Genomic DNA, 17,709 nt, shown 5'->3' on the forward strand with positions numbered 1-17,709 from the left:
ACTTCCTCGGCTAAAAGTGTGCCACAGGGAACATCTAAGACCTTGGGAGACATCGTGACAGTAGCAGAGGGCTTCCGAGAGGAACAGGCAAAAGAAGGCTCGAGGACACAATGAGATGTCCAGAGGGGATTTGAACAGACTACAGAGGTCCTCAGGAGACCAGGGACTCAACAGAGGTATCCTAGCTAGCATAGAGGACAGCAGGAACGTTCTGGAGTTGACAGATGGCATCGGGAAAGGTTCTCGGGGAGGGAGAAGGGCACAAAGCATGCTACAGAGCCAAAAGAGGGCCGTGGGGCACGAGGACGGCCTCAGGAGTCACGACGATGGCAGGAGAAGGGTGCCGAAAGCAAAAGAGAGACAGAAGGCGGCTCTGGGACACGACGCAATACTCAAGAAGGTGTCCCAGCCATGTATAGATGTCCTCAGGGGATGAGCGACTGAACGGAGACATCCTAGATGGCGGTGTATAAGGTAATATTAGAGCTCTGGGGCATTGGGGAAGCCCGAGGAAGGGTCCTGTCTGAGTAAGAGAGATACAAGGAGGCCTGCAGAGCTCAAAGGGTGCCACGGGGCACGGACGGTCTCAGGAAGCATCATGACGGGAATGAGAGGGCTCCGGGGGGCAGGAGGAATGTGGCCATAGAGACAAACAAAGGATTGCTGACACAATGAGGTACTCCGGAAGGGATCTGAACAGAGTACAGATGTCCTGAGGGGACCGGGGACCAAACGAAGGCATCCGACGTGGCAGAGGGGAAGGTAAGAGTGCTCTGCAGCACAATGAAAGCCTGAGAAAGAGCTTTTTCTGAAGAAGAAGGGTACAAAGCCTGCTGCAGAACTCTAGGAGGGCGATGGAACACAAAGACGCTCGTGGGAAGCGTCGTGATAGAAAGAGAGGGGTGCTGAGGTGGCCAGAGAGACAGAGGACGGCTCGAGGGCACAAAGGTACTCGGGAGGGGATTTGAACCCACTGGAGGCAAGCGAGACGGAGGAGAGGAAAGACTGCTCCGAGGAACAAGGGTGACCCGAGATGTTCTGACAAGCCGAGAGGGGTACAAATTATGCTCCAGAGATAACAGTGTGCCGAGGAGACCCTCTAAAGCCAGGGGATGAACTAAGAGAAGAGAGAAAAAAATGAAACACACAAAGAAAAGTTACAAAGCAACAGGGTATGTGACAAACAAGGAAGAATTAAAAAATAGGGATAGACAGCTTGATAAAAGCAGACACAGAAAGAAAACTTTAAAAGAAAAGGGGTACAAGGCAGAGGAGAAAAAAAATTAAAAATAGGGACAGAAAACTAGATAAAAGTAGACATTGGAAAAAAATGGAAAAATGAAGGCATTAAAGGAGGAAAACAAAAAATTAAAATAGGGACAACAAACTAAAGAAACAGAGACCTAGAAAGAAAATTGAAAAATGGAGAGATCATCCAACAGACAAGAAAGAATTAGATAGAGACAGGAACTAGATAGAAAGCGATGTAGAAAACACAACTTTAAAAAGCAACACGATAAAGGAAATAAAGGGAAAAATTAGGAAACAGGAACAGCCAACGTAAAGACATAGAAAAGACTTTTAAAAAGCGACAGGGTACGGCAAAAACTAGAATGAAATAAAAACTAAAGACAATGAACTGGATAAGAGTAGATAAAGGAAAAAAATTAAAAGTGACCTGACACAGGACAGACAGGAAATAATAAAAAAAATAGACACCTTGATAAAAGCAGACAGAGAAAGAAAATTTTTAAGGTGACAGCGTAGAAGACGGGGCCAAAAAGGAAATAATAGCAGCAAAACCACATAAAAGTGAACACAGAAACAAAAATTCAAAAGTGAAAACGGGAAAAAAAAAAAATAGTGACAAAACCTAAATAGACAGAGACACAGAGAGAAAATTTTAAAAGCAACCAGGTACAGGACAGACTAGAACGCATTAAAAAATAAAGATGGTGAACTGGGTAAAAATAGACAAAGAAAATTTAAAAGCGATGGGGTACGGGACAGACAGGCAACAATTAACAAACAGGAAGAGAGAACTCGATGAAAGGAGACATAGAGCAAAAAATTTATAAGCAACAGGATACAAGAAATGGGAAAAAATTAACAAATAGGGAGAGAAAAGGAGATAAAGGTACACCCAGAAACAAAATATCACAACGAAAGGAATTATGACAGTAAAAATTAGAGCAATGGGGACAGTTAACTAGATACAAGTAGACGTAGAAAGAAAATTTAAAAAGCAATGCAGTTTGTGACAGATAGGAAAGAGTTAAAAAATAGAAACAGGGACTGCATAGAAGTAGACATAGAAAGAACATTTTAAAAGCAACACGATTAAGGAAGAAAGGGAAAAATTTAAAAAATAGGGACAGTGAACTAAACCGGAGACATGCAAAGTGAATTTAAAAACCGACAGGGTACACGACAGACGAGAAAGACTTAGACAATAGAGATGGGAGCTTGAGAAAAGTAGACATGGAAAGAAAATTTTAAAAGCGACAGTGCTAAAGAAAGACAAGGAACAATTAAAAAATAAAGACAGTGAAGGGGATAAAAATAGACGTAAAAAGGGCATTTTAAAAAAAGGATTAAGAAAATGAAGAGAAACATTAGAAAATAAGGGCAATGAACTAAAACACAGACAAAGAAAGAAAATTTTAAAAGCAAAGGTGTATAGGACAGACAAGAAAAAAAATTAAAAATACAGACAGCGAACTGGATAAAAGGAAACAGAAAATATTAAAAGCAACAGGGATGAAGGAATGAAAGGAAAAAATTAAAACTAAATAAAGAGAAACATAGAAAGTAAATTTTTAAAGTGATGGGGATTAAGAGAGGAAGATATTAAGAAACAGAGACAGAAAACTAAATAACAGTAAACATACAGAAATTTTAAAAGCAATGGGACTAAGAAAGGAAAAAATTAAAAAATAGGGACAGCAAACTAAGTAAACGGAGACATAGCAAGTACATTTTAAAAGCGACACGGTACGTGACAGACAGGAAAAAAACAGAATATAGGGATAGGGAGCTTGATAAATGTAGACATAGAAAGAGGTGGATAGAGGGAGACACAGAAATAAAACTTTAAAAGCAACAGGGTACAGGGCAGATAAGAAAACATTCAAATATGAAGACAGGGAGAGGGATGGGGGATACATAGAAACAAACTAGAAAGCAGCAGGGTACAGGAAACACAGGAAACAATTTAAAACTAGGGACAGGGAGGAAGAGAGAGGGAGAAACAGGAAAAAAATCAAAGCACGACAGGGTACGATTCACACGGATGCAAATTAAAAAATAAGGCCGGGGAGCTGGGGAGAGACATATGTATAAAGAAAATTTTAAAACCGACGGGGTAAAGGAAAAACCGAGAAGAAATAAAGAAGAGGAAAAGGGAGCCAGATAGAGGGAGGCATAGAAAGGAAGTTTGACAAGAAATGCAGTAAAGAGCAGAGGGACTTTCCTGGTTTCGGGCAGAATAAAGTTAATTTTCTTCCTAGTAGCTGGTATAGTGCTGTGGTTTGGATTGAGGACAACAATGTTGATAACACACTGATGTTTTAGTTGTCGCTAAGCAGTGTTTATACTAAGTCAAGGATGTTTCAGCTTCTCATACTGCCCTGCCAGTGGAGGCTGGGAGTCCACACAGCTGGGACAGCTGACCCAAATGAGCGAAAAGGGTATTCCATAGCATATGATGTCCTGCCCAGTATATCAACTGGGGAAGCTGGCCAGGGGATGCCGCAGCTCGGGGATTGGCTGGGCACCGGTCGGTGGGTGGTGAGCAAATGTTTATTCGTTAATGCGTGTAAGTCCTGGGAGTGAGTCTGCTCCGGGGCTCGGTGCCCGTACGCTCGCCCTTCCCCTGGGACAACTCGGCAGTCGTTACTGCGGCAGCAGATACAGAGAATGAAAATACAGCAATGGGGAGCAAGAGAGAGGAACAGAAACAGAAAAATAAAATGAGGGAGAAAGGCTGAGGAGCAGAGAAGGAAAAGTACAGGGAAGAGGACAGTGAGATTGAGAAATCAATAAAAAAGGGATGAGGAGCCCCGCAGGGACGTGGCAGAAGAAACACAGGGTCGGGGAGCATCACGCAGCCCCGCTCGACTTCACCCTCGGCGCAGTCGTGGCCCGGCAGAGCTCGGCAACTGCTCCGCTCCTCCCTCGGCCTCTCTGCAGCCAGCCAGGGCAGGGCAGTGCTGGCCCCTCTGCAGGCAGCCACCCCATTAGAGGCAGGGGCTGTCACCATCATCCTCACTGCCTGCACCTGAGGCTCCTCCAGCCCTGGCCCACAGCTAGAGCCCAGCAGGACCACCAGGGGGCCATCACCCGACCCCCACAATGCATCACCTCCTCCCCTGGACTCCCTCACAGCCCCTCGCTCTGTGCAAAGAGAGCACAAAGGAGACGGCGAGTGTTTATGCAGTCATGCGTGTAATAAGTTCTGGGAGCGAGTCTGCTCAGGGGCTCAGGGCCCCCAAAGCTCCCCCTGCCCCTGGGACTCCTTGGCAGTCAGTTGGTTGGCTCCTGGGCTGATGAGCTGGTGGGCAGAGGTGGAGGCTGCCAAAAATGACCAGGGTGCTGCACGCTAGAAGAGAGGAGAAAAGTGGCAGCCTGCTGGAGAGTGGGGGTGTAATCAGAAAGCATGAGGCAGAGAACGGGACAGCGAGCCCGACAGGGATGGAGAAAGTCGCAGCAGGGAGAGGAGGAAGAGAGAACGGGACAGTGACTGACAAGGAAGGATGGGGAGCAGGATGGAGATGCAGAAAAAAACTGGTGTAGGCAGCATGACAGAGAGGGAGTTAAAAAGAATAAGGGCGCAGAGCTGGACTGAGAGAGATGAGGAAAGAAAAAAGTGACAAGAAACAGGGCACAGACAGAGGAATGAAACAACAGGGAGTCAGGACAGCAAATGATGGAGGGAAGGGGCAGGGGGGTGGGAAACAACACAAAACAAACAACATAGCTACACACGCTACAGGGCAGAGAGGGAAGAATTAAGAAGGGGTAACAGGGAGGAATTAAGGAAGAGGGACAGAGAGCTTGCCAGAGAGAGGTGAAGAAAGGCAAAAGATCATACGTGTGACAGGGCAGACAGGGAGGAATTGAGAAACCAGGGACAGGGAGCTGGACAGAAAGAGAGGAAGAAATAAAACGGGAAAAAGCAACAGGCCACAGGGCAGAGAGAGAGGAATTGATAAATAAAGGACAGGGGACCAGACAGAGCATGATAGAGAACAGAAAAAAACAGCAGTGGGCTACAGGGAGGAGGAAGGAATTAAAGAACAGGGAGTGGGAGCTGGACAGAGACATAGAGAAAGCAGAGGGGGAAGCAATGGGCTAAAAGACATGTAGGGAGGAAGTAAAAACTAGTGTCAGGGAGCCAGGCAAGAGAGATGGGAAAAGACAAATACTGTGGGGCTACGAGACAGAGACTGTGGAGTTAAAATGCAGAGAGGGAGCCCAACAGAGAGAGGGGGAGCCCGGGGGGGGGGCAACAGGGAAGGGGGGGCCAACAGGAGGCGGGGGGCAACGGGGAGGGGGGGCAACAGAGAGAGGGGGAGCCCAACCGAGACAGGGGGAGCCAGGGGGAAGTCCAGACATGCTATGGGGGCCAGAGGGAGGAATTAAGAACTGGGGACAGGGAGCCAGACAGAGGGAGATGGAAATCGCGGGGAATAGCTCTGGGCGCAGGAAGGAGGAGGAATTAACAAATAGGGACAGGGAGCTGGACAGGGAGCTGGACAGAGAGGGTTGGAGAAAGGCAAAAATATCGGCATGGTACAGGGCAGAAAGGAAGAATTTAAAAATGGGGGCAGTGAGACTGACGTAGAGAGATGGAGAAAAGAAAAAAGCGACGAGCTATGCAGAAGAGAGGGAAGAATTAAAAAACAGGGCCGGGAAGCAAGAAAAAGCAAGGTGGAGAGCACGGTGGAGAAAGGCGAGGGGGAACCCGAGGGGCAACAGGACAAGAGAGGGAGGAATTAAAAGTGAGGGACTGCGAAAGGAGAATCAACAAAAGAAACAGAATCGCAACGTGCTGCAGAACCGAGAAGGAAGAAACTGAACAACGGGGACGGGGAGCCAGAGAAAGAAAGAATAGTGATGGGCTACAGGACAGAGAGGGAGGAATGAAAAAATAGAGATCGGGGGTTGGGCAGAGAGAGATGGAGAAAGAGAAAGTAGCCAGGGGCAACAGGGCAGAGAGAGGGGAGGGAGGAAGGAAAAAACAGGGATCCAGAGCCAAACACAGAGAGAGACAGAACAAGAAAGTTATAGCGACGGGCTACAGGGAGGAGAGAGGAATGAAAAGATAGGGACAGGGGGCCAGATGCAGGGCGACACACACGGGATGTATAGCAACAGCCAGAGAGTGGAGAGGGAGGAATTAAAATGGCGACAGGGAAGCAGAGGTGGTGGTGGTGAGACAAATAAGGGGGAGGAGGAAGAAAGACAGGCTGCAGGGAAGAGAAGGAGGAATTAAAAAAATTGGTATCCAAAGCTGGACAGAGAGACAGAGAAAGAAAAAAAATGAAAAATAGTAAGAGGGAGCCAGCTAGAGATACAGAGAAAGGACAAAAATGCGATGAGCACCAAGACAGAGAGGGAGGGATTTCAAAACAGAAGGGACCGGGAGCCATGCAGAGAGAGACAGAGAAAGGGAAGATAGCGGCAGGCTGCAGGGCAGCGAGGGAAGAATTAAAAAGTAGGTACAGGGAGCTGGACAGAGAGCAACGGAGAAAGAAAGAAAAAAACCCCAAACCACCCTGCAACAGGCTACAGGGCAGAGAGGGAGCGATTAAAGACTCAAGCCAGGGAGCAGGATAGAGAATGCAAAAATAGCAATGGGCCGCAGGGCAGAGAGGGAGGAATTACAAAACAGGGGCGGGGAGCTGCACAAGAGAGAAATGAGGAAAGATCAATAACAACATTGTGCTACAAGCCGAGAGGGAGAAACTGAAAAATAGGGACCGAGAGCCAGAAAAAGGAGAGGCAGAGAAAGAACAAATCACAGTAGGCCACAGGGCAGAGAAGGAGAACTTTAAAGAGCGATGTGTACAGGGCAAAGAAGGAGGAAATTTTTTTTTTTAAGTAAGGACAGGGAGCTGGACAGAGAGACACAGAGAAAGAAAAAACAGCAATGGGCTACAAGACAGACAGGGAGGAATTAAAAAATCCTGGTAGTGAGCCAGAGAGAGAGAGAGCGCGCAAAAGAAATGAAATTGCAATGTGGCACAGGGCAAAGAAAGAGAAAATTGAAAAACAGGGCCTGGGAACTGGAAAGAGAGAGCCGGGGGGGGGGGGGAGCTGCTCTAGGGCAGAGGGAGGAATGAAAAAACAGGGGCAGGGAGCCAGAGAGAGAGAGAGAGACAAAGAAAGACAACTTGGAAAGCGGTGCTCTGCAGGGCAGGGGGGAGGGGGATTTTAAAAAAGAAATCAGGATCTTGAGCTGGACCGAGAGAGACAGAGAAAATTAAAATGTTGATGGGTACTAGGGCAGAGGTGGAGGAAACAAAAAACAGGGGCAGGGAGGCAGATGGAGAGACTGAAAGGGGCAAAAGTCCTGACAGGCTTCTAGACAGAGAGAGGGGGGTGAAATAAAAATGAAAAAGAGGAGAGTTGGACAGAGAGAGACAGAGAAAGAAAAAAGGCTACAACGAGCTATCAGGCGTGTATCAGGCAGAGGAGAAGAGTTTAGAAATGGGGACAGTAAGATGGACAGAAAGGAAAGAAGCAACGGGCGATGTGGCAGATAGGGCGGAATGAAGAAAGAGGAATGGGGAGCCAGACAAACCGAGATGGGGATAGAAAAATATAGTGACGGTCTAGGAGGCAGAAAGAGAAGACTTAGAAAACCAGGAACAGGAAGCAAGAGAGAGTGACATGGAGAAAGGAAAAAATACTGATGGGTAACAAGACAAAGAGGAGGGAATTCAAAATGAGGGGCTGGGAGCAGGATAAAGACAGATGGAGAAAGAAAAAGATGCATGATGTGCTGCAGAGCCAAGAAGGGAGACCTTGAACGACAGGGAGCCAGACAGAGTGAGCCAGAAACAGCAAAAATACCGATGAGCTGCAGGACAGAGAGGGAAGAATGCAAAAATAGTGGCTAGGAGCAAGACAGAGAAGGAAAGAGTTAGCTATGGGCTACAGGTCAGAGACAGCGAAGACCTAAAAGATAGGGACAGGGAACTGCTCAGAGAAAAATGGAAAAAGGAGGTACAGGGGAGGAAAAAATGGGGTAAGGGAGGGCCCGGGACGCCCAAGAGGGGTGACAGGGCCCTGAGGGCCCAGGGCTCACCGCAGCTTTCGCTCTTGACGCTGCCGGGAGAATTTGCCAGTTCAGCTGCTTCTTTCTCCTCCTCTCCTCCCTTCCTCTTCTGTTAACTCCGGTCGCTTGGCTATCCTCCACCTAAGAGAATACGCGGGTGTCTCACAGCTGTTACAACACAAAGCTTCCTAGACGCGTAGTCTCGCTCCCTCGTGCGGTACGCGCAGGAGTAGGACGGAGGGAGAGAGAGAAAGAAGGCAGGAAACAAGCCAGAAAGATTGAGGAAAAACGAGACGGCAATCATGACAAAGGGATGGAGAGATAAAAACCAGTTCCGGGATGAGAAAAAAAGCCAGGGAGCGGGACAGAGGGGTATAATGCAACAGCGAGCTGGGCAGGGGCATATAGCGAGAAACGATGGAACAGGCAGTAGTATGGGCATGTACAGACAAAAAGTTAGGGGGAGGATGGAAGACAGAGAGAATAAGAGAAAAGGGACAGGGCATAGATGGAGAAAGGAATATTAGAGACAGGGAGAGGCGGAGAGTGACAGGACCGAGGCAGAGAGATGGAGAAAGAAAAAAATTGGTGATGGGCAGCAGGCCAGAGGGACAAGGAAAGACAGGAGGAAGGACAGCTGGATATAGAAAATAGGTAAGAGACAGAAAGCCAGAAAGTGGGATACTGCAAAAGAGAGCGGGATGGGGATTGGGACGCTGGCATAGGGAGGCAACGAGAGCAACAGAGAAAATGGGGACGGAGAGTGGGACGGAAAGCGAAGCAACAAATAATAGGGCCAGGGAGCAGGACAGAGGGTGAGAGACAGTGAGGGGGGGACAGGTAAGACAACAGATCATTAGAGAAAGAAAATGAAAGGAACAGCACAGAGGGTCACAGAGAAAAAGAGAGGGAGAGCAAAAAGGAACAAATAAGATGAGGGAGAAGGACTGAGCAGCAGAGAGAAAAAGGACGGAGACAGAGAAAACAAAGACTGGAGGCAGAACAAAGGGAAAGATTGACAAGGACAGGGAGCGGGATAAAGGGATGGAAAATGAAGAAATAGCAATGGGCAGCAGGATAGAGGAAGAGAGAGGAAAAGAGCAAGAAGAGCAAAATAAGGACTATGACAGAAAGATGTAGAGAGAAAGACCAGGGCACGTCATAAGGGTAGAAAGAAAAAAAGAGGGATGGGGAGCAAGACAGCGTGATAGGGAGGGAGAGGGATGCAAGGATACGGCACAACACAGGCACGGGGAAGAAGAAAGAATGACACGAGAGAAAGCGGGGGATAGGGAGCAGGAGAGATGGAGAATGAAAAAATGGCAATGTGCAGAAGAACAGAAATACAAAAAATTAAAAAATGCTTATAGGGAGCAGGACAAAAGGACAAAGCAAGAGGAAAAATCAATGGGGAGAAGGATGAGTAACACACAGCAAGATACTGGGGGAGTGAGAGCGAGGGAACACAGAGCAGGACACAGGGATGAAGAAAGAAAAAATAGGGAGAGGAAGAAAAGCTGAGTAATCAACAGAGAAGGGGGGGAAAAGGGAACTGGACAGACTTGGGCAGCAGGACAGAGACATGGAGAAAGAAAAAACAGAGACAAGGACAGAGGGATAGAGAGGCAAAGAGAGGGAGGGGACGGAGACAGCGGGGTGTAAACAGAGAGGAACGGCACGTGGTACGCAAGATAGCAGAGCGAGAGGTACAAGGAAGCAGAAAGAATGACAGAGAAGAAACAAGGGGGATGGGGACCAGGTCAGAGAGCTGGAGAAAGACAAAATACTAATGGGGAGCAGGATAGGAGAATGGAGCCAAAAGAGATGAATGGGAAACAGGGCAGTGGGATGCAGACAGCAAAAATAACAATAGGCAACAGGACAGAGAAATTGACAGAGAAATGAGGGACAGGGAACAGGATAGAGGAATGGAAAGAAAAAATACTAATGAGCAACAGGACAAAAGATATAGAGCAAAAGGAGGAAAAAAGGAAGGGGGAAGAGAGAAAGTAATAGGGATAGAAAGTGTGAGACACGGAGAGACAAAAAAGCAGGACAAGGAATGGGACTGGCGGCAGTGGAGGGAACCAGATGCAGATTAAGACAGAGGTGGAGGGGGGAAAAAAACGGACAGAGATGGAGGAAGAAAAAGTAGGGGCAGAGTAGGGAAAAGAGAAAAGAAAAAAGGGACACCTGGCTGGACAGGCAGCTATAACTAGAAACAAGGAGACAGGCAGCGGGACAGAGGGATAAAGGCAGAAAAAACTGTGAGAGGAAGCAGGAGGGACAGTGAGACAAAAAAAGGGGCAGGGAGCAGCACTGAGAAATGGAGAAGGAAGCATTAGGGGCAGAGGGAGGAAAAGGCAGGTTGGAGGAAGGACAGAGAGCAAAAGAGAATGACAGAACTTGGACAAAGAGTGGGAGAAAGAAAAACCAGTGACGAGCAGCAGGCCAGAGGCAGAGGTGGCACAGGGAAGGAAGGACAAGAGGAAGGAGATAGGGATACCGAAAACAAGCGAGGGACAGACAAGCGAGGGACAGGGTGCAAGAAAATGGATACAGAGAAAAAGAGAGGGATGGGGAGAAAGGACACTGGGATAGAGAAAGAACGACAGTAAGAATGATAGGGAGATGGAGCCAGAGGAAAAACAGGGACCAAAATCAGGATAGAGAAATGGAAACAGAAAATGAGGAAAATTAGGGTTGGGGAGCGGGACAGAGGGGTGGAGAGACAACAAAGGACTCGAGGATAACAACAGAGAAAGAGGGAGGGAGAGAGGGAAGGAGGGACGGGCAGCAGCACGGTGGGATGGAGAAAGAGAGGCAGGGGGAGTGGGGCAGAGAAATGGAGAAAGAAAATACAGTGATGGGGAGCGAGACAGAGGAGTAGAAAGAGAAAAATAAGACAAGGGAGAAGACCGAGGAGCAAAGAGAGAGGAAAGGTCAAAAGAAAAGGTCAGAGAGGTAGAGAAATCAAGAAAGAGAGAGATGGAACAAGAAGATGTAGGGTCGGTAAACAGGACAGAGATGGGGGTAGAAAGAGAGAACAAACAAAGGAGGAATGACAACTATGACAGAGCACAGGGCATACAGACAGAGACAGAAAAAGGACAGGGAATGAGAAAGAAAGAAAGGTTCAGATCTGTACAAAGAGATCAAGAAGTGGGGGGGGGGGAAAGCAACGGGCTAGAGCAGAGAGAGGTGAGGAGGAGAAAAAAAGGGCCAGGGAGCGGGACAGAGGAGGAGAGAAAGGAGAAAAGGGAGAACCAGGTGGACAGGGAGATATAGCAAGAAACAACTGGGCAGGCAGCAGGATAGAGAAATAAAGATGGAAAAAGATGGGGACAGGAAGCGGGACAGAGGAACAGTGAGAGGAAACAAGGGGCAGGCAGCAGGACAGCGGTGGAGAAAGCAGCATTGGGGCAGAAGGCTAGAAAGAGAAAAAAGAAAGACAGAAAGCAGAATGCGGGATGGGGTGAGGGGGAAAGAAGGACAAGGAGCAGGACACAGTATCAGACAGGAACAGTGAGCGAGACAAGGTGATACAGAGAGGAAAAAAAGGGCCAGGGAAACAGGACAAAGTGAAAGACAGGCAAAATTAAAAGACATGGAGCAGGACAGAGACAGAGTGAGAAAAGATAGCGGCAAGGAACAGGACAGAGCATCAAAGAATAAGAAAAACTGCAGAGGGAATAAGACAGAGAAATGGAGAAGGGAGGCAAGGAGAAGGACATAGAAAAGGGCCAGGGTGGGTAGGATCCAGGGAACTACAGGCCTGTCAGCCTGACCTCAGTACCGGGGAAGATTATGGAGCGGTTCGTCTTGAGTGCGCTCACATGGCACGTGCGGGACAACCAGGGGATCGGGCCCAGCCGGCGTGGGTTCATGAAAAGCGGGTCCTGCTTGACCAACCTGATCTCTTCTATGACCAGGTGACACGCCTAGTGGATGAGGGAAAGGTTGTGGATGTTACCTACCTTGACTTCGGCAAGGCCTTTGACGCTGTCTCTCATGGCATACTCCTTGAGAGGCTGGCAGCTCATGGTTTAGACAGGTGTACTCTTCGCTGGGTAAAAAAAACTAGCTGGATGACTGAGCCTAGACAGTTGTGGTGAAGAGGGTTAAATCTGGTTGACTAACGGTCACAAATGGTGTTCCCCAGGGCTCGGTGTTGGGCCAGTTCTCTTTAGTATCTTTATCATCAATGATCTAGATAAGGGGCTTGAGTGTACCCTCAGTAAGTTTGCAGATGACACCAAGTTGGGAGGGAGGGCTGCTCTACTTGAGGGTAGGAAGGCTCTACAGAGGGATCTGGACAGGCTGGATCGATGGGCCAAGGCTAATCGCATGACGTTCAGCGACGCCAAGTACCCGTTCCCATGCTTCAGTCGCAACGACCCCGTGCAGCGCTACGGGCTTGGGGAAGAGCGGCTGGAAAGCTGCCCGGCGGAAAAAGACCTGGGGGTGCTGGTTAATAGCTGGCAGAATATGAGCCAGAAACAGTGTGGCCAGCAGGAGCAGAAAAGCGATTGTTCCCCTGTGTTCGGCACTGGTGAGGCCGCACCTCGAGTACTGCGTTCGGTTTTGGGGCCCTCGCTATGGGAAAGACATTGAGGTGCTGGAACGTGTCCAGAGAAGGGCAACTGAGTTGGTGAGGGGCCTGGAGCATAAGTCTTATGAGGAGCGGCTAAGGGAACTGGGATGGTTTAGTCTGGAGAAAAAGAGGCTGAAGGGAAACCTTATTGCTCTCTACAACTACCTAAAGGGGGGTTGAAGTGAGGAGGTGCTGGTCTTTTCTATCAAGTAACTAGAGATAGGACGAGAGAAAATGGGCTGAAGTTGCGCTGGGGAGGTTTAGATTGGATATCAGAAAAAATTTCTTTACTGAGATGGTTGTCAGGCATTAGAACAGGCTGCCTAGGGTAGTGATGGAGTCACTATCCCTGGAGGTGTTCAAAAAACAGGTAGACGTGGCATTTTGGGACATGATTTAGTGGGCGTGGTCATGTTGGGTTGATGGTTGGACTTAATGATCTTAGAGGTCTTTTCCAAATTTCGTGATTTGATTCGATTTGATTCTATTCTAGGGAGCAGAACAGAGATGTAGCAAGAAAGGAAAAAAGGAAGGGAAGGAGAACAAAGGGAGAGAGAGACAAGGACTGGAAGAAGGACAAAGGGATGGAAGAGGAAAAAAATAGTGATAGGCAGCAGGACAGAGATGGAGAAGTTAAAAAAAAGACACAGGGAACATGACAGAACGAGAGTGAGAAAAAAGGGACAGAGAGCAGGACAGCACTGGAGGAAAAAACAACTGTGTTTGATAGGCAGTGAGAGAGAGATATAGAGGAAGAGAGAAAAGAGAGAAGGGACAGCTAGCAAGGATGTAAGAGGGAATAGAACAGAGAAATACAGAAAAGATAGCAAGAGGAAGCAGGGCAGAGGGACAGCAGTAGAAGAAAAAAGGGACAGGGATCTGGACAGATGGAGAAAAAAAAAGCAGGAGGAACAGATACAACATGATATGATGGGACAGGAAGTAAGACAGAGTGACAGATGAGAATAATGACAAGAGATAGAGAGAGACTGTGAGAAACACAGGAGGTCGGAGAAAGAGAGGTATTAGGACCCCTGCAGAGAAATAGAAGACGTAAATAGAAAGAGTAGGGAGCACCACAAAGGGTCAGAGAAAGAGAAGAATAGGAAGAAGAACGGGGACAGGGAGATACAGAATGAAAAAAACCCCAGATATTATACAGATATTATCCAGTAACCAAGCCCATTTCAGAGGTACACACTATCTGAGCCCATTTCAGTGCTGCGCCCGAGCCCATTTCAAAGTTACACACTGCCCGAGCCCATTTCGGCGCCGCGCCGCGCCCGAGCCCATTTCGGCAACGCACACTACCCGAGCCCAGTTCAAAATTACACTGTAGCCGAGCCCATTTCGGCGACGCACCGCGCCCGAGCCCATTTCGGCGACGCACCGCACCACGCCCGAGCCCATTTTGGCGCCGCACCGCACCGCGCCCGACCCCATTTCGGCGCCACACACTACCCGAGCCCATTTCAAAGTTACACTGTAGCCGAGCCCATTTCGGCGATGCACCGCGCCCGAGCCCATTTCGGCGACGCACCGCACCGCGCCCGAGCCCGTTTCGGCGCCACACACTACCCGAGCCCATTTCAAATTTACACTGTAGCCGAGCCCATTTCGGCAACGCACAGCACCCGAGCCCATTTGAAAGTTACACTGTAGCCGAGCCCATTTCGGCAGCGCACCGCGCCCGAGCCCATTTCGGCGACGCACCGCGCCCGAGCCCATTTCGGCGACGCACCGCGCCCGAGCCCGAGCCCATTTCGGCGCCGCACCGCACCCGAGCCCATTTCGGCGCCGCACACTACCCGAGCCCATTTCAAAGTTACACTGTAGCCGAGCCCATTTCGGCAGCGCACCGCGCCCGAGCTCATTTCGGCGACGCACCGCGCCGCGCCCGAGCCCATTTCAAAGTTACACTGTAGCCGAGCCCATTTCGGCGACGCACCGCGCCCGAGCCCATTTCGGCGCCGCACACTACCCGAGCCCATTTGAAAGTTACAATGTAGCCGAGCCCATTTCGGCAGCGCACCGCGCCCGAGCCCATTTCAAAGTTACACTGTACCCGAGCCCATGTCACAGTTACATAGCTACAGCACCACCTTCAAAGCTGTGCAATTACTAGAGCCAGTAACGTGCACCCTTTCTATTAACCCATCTGCAGCTACATTTTCCTCGAGGTATCTACAACTCTCCCTTGGATGCCTAATTCTAATGAACACTTTCACTTAAACAGCTAAGTTGACCTATGGGCACTAAACACACATGCTTCGCTCTGCACTTGCTTTTGTGATTGCCATTAGTACTGTGACTCTCACAAGGAGACCTAATTACCTGCCTTTTTTTCATTTTATTTTTGTTTCATTTGGTCCATTACTCACTCCACGTACATTCAGCTGTGTCAGTATTTACAGTCCAATTCTACAACGTACTTTTACTACAACGTATAGAAAAGAGTTATGGCCGCATCGGTCAAATATTTGCCACTATTAGTTTCATTCCTCTTTTAATCGTTATTTCTACAAATACATTTAAACTCCAAAAATTTAGCATTACCTTAACAAGAATTGCCACTATATAGTGCCTGCAATTCTCTACGGAGTGGTCTTTTCCACATTCCTCGCTCCCGTTACGTCTGTCGCTTCACGTCCAGAGGTTTTCCTCCCCGAGGTGACGTTACCTCCACGATCCCTGTTCCCAAGCTGAAAACGAGTGAGCTCTGCTCCTCTTGACAGACTGTCCACTTCCACACCTAGGCACAAAAATAAAAATTGAAAAATATCATTACATCACAAACTACAAAGACCACCCAAAGATTTGAGAAACCCACCACGGAAAAATACAGTTACACTCACCCACTTCACAACCCTGGCCTACTCAATGCTGGCTATCTACTCCAACCCCCGCCCCCCCGCAAAATCCTCAACTCTCTTCCAAAGACCATCCGCTGAACAAAATAATTCCCTGTGCTAAGTGGCAATTACCGCATTCCAGGGCAGCGCTCCATGGGAACACCATTCCCGGGAGCCTTGAAAAAAATCGCCCTGCCTGTGAAAACCCTGGCCCGAGCCGGACCCCGGTCCGAACATTGGGGATCAGCATCGCCTCATGGAGCGGCTAGGACCAGGGGGGAAAAAAAAATGGGAGGGGGGGCCGGAACGGGATGGGACGACACCAAAAACCAACCTATATCGCAGCTGGGTTTTTTTAATTCTAATTTTTTTTTTCTCTAATTCCCTGAAAAACATCTCAACTCTACATCCAACCTGAAAGGAAAAAACATAAAAAGGCTAAACCACATAACCCTACAAGGTTACACATGTTGACAACACACCACTCATTCAGATCGCATACATGCCAGCCCTCACTCTCAAATCATCCATGCAACTGCCCACCACCATCAAAGGGCCATCACCCCGTGCCTGCGGCACCGGGGGACTCAAAAATCGCCCTACCTGCAAAAACCCTGGCCCGAGCCCACTCCCCTTCCAAACTACCCTTCCGTTACACCAATGTTTCAACACACACCATCATCGCATTTTCAACCTGATACTTATCTTTCACAGTGCCACATGTCACAGTCCAACCTCCATAGCAGCCATGTCACCTAAACACAAGGTTCCTTCAAGCACCTCGTGCCCTGTCATCACCTGCAAAAACAACACACAAAGCTTTTTATTAAGACACTTCATCCTTGAGAGAGAAGTCCTCCACCGCTCCCCTCCCCTGCTTCCCACCTATTCCAAAAATAACACATTCTCACAGTCAGTGTCCTCCATGGCACTTGAAAAAACAGAGCATCACAAACACAGAGCTGTCCCAAAGTTACCGATCGCTCCGAGGCCCGTCACGCTGCTACTCACACCTCGAGGCCTTGACCGTTTCTAGAGGCTTGCCACAAAGCATCCGCATAAACAATATGAACCATTGCCCAGGTACTGCCTCACTCTATGCTAGTTCACAGTCCAATTGCGATCCACTCAACTCCTTGCTTGCAAAGAACCCAAAGTCATTAAGCTTTCTATGCTGACTCTGCAATGACATACGATACACACACAAACATAGAGCCATGCAATTCGCGTGCAAATATAATGCCATACAAGGCAGTACTCTTATCTCAGTCAAGACAAAAAAACTCAGAGCACTGCCATACCAGACAAAACAGGACAGGGCCAATGCAAGAGACTCTCAGATGACAGTCAATACAAGTACAGACCAAAACAATACAAAACCAATACAGACCCACAGAATGCAAGGCAGTCTCAGATGGCACTCAATACAAGTACAGAGCACTGCAATACAAAACACAATGCAGGGCCATGCAAAGCGAGACAGTCTCAGATGGGAAACAATGCAAGTACAGAACACTACAACGCAAACCAATATCGAGCAATACAATGCAAGATAGTCTCAGATGACAGTCAATACAAGCACAGAGCACTACAATGTCAGAAAAAAACACAATAAAGGTCATACAATGCGAGACAAGTCTCACGTGACAGTCAATACAAATACAGAGCAAAACAACGCAAGACAAAGGCAAATACAGATCAATACAAAGCAAAAAAACCCGCAAAGCACAGCAAAGCAAAGCAATCTCATAAAGCCACCGGCCGCATCTTCCCTCCGACTCCACTCCCGGACCCACCTCCTTACGGTGCTCCGCTGCCTTCCCCCGTTGCTCTGTGGCACACATCTTGTCCCTCCACATCTGGAAAAAAACCCCATATTGAACAAGTTACCTGGATGCAGAGCAAGAGCTTAACCACTCCAGAGGTCTTGATTCCATCTACGAAGACCATCTGGAGTCCAACTACAGCCTGCCATTTAA

The sequence above is a fragment of the Harpia harpyja genome, chromosome 4 (assembly GCF_026419915.1).
Source record: "Harpia harpyja isolate bHarHar1 chromosome 4, bHarHar1 primary haplotype, whole genome shotgun sequence".
In the NCBI taxonomy this organism is placed as follows: domain Eukaryota; kingdom Metazoa; phylum Chordata; class Aves; order Accipitriformes; family Accipitridae; genus Harpia; species Harpia harpyja.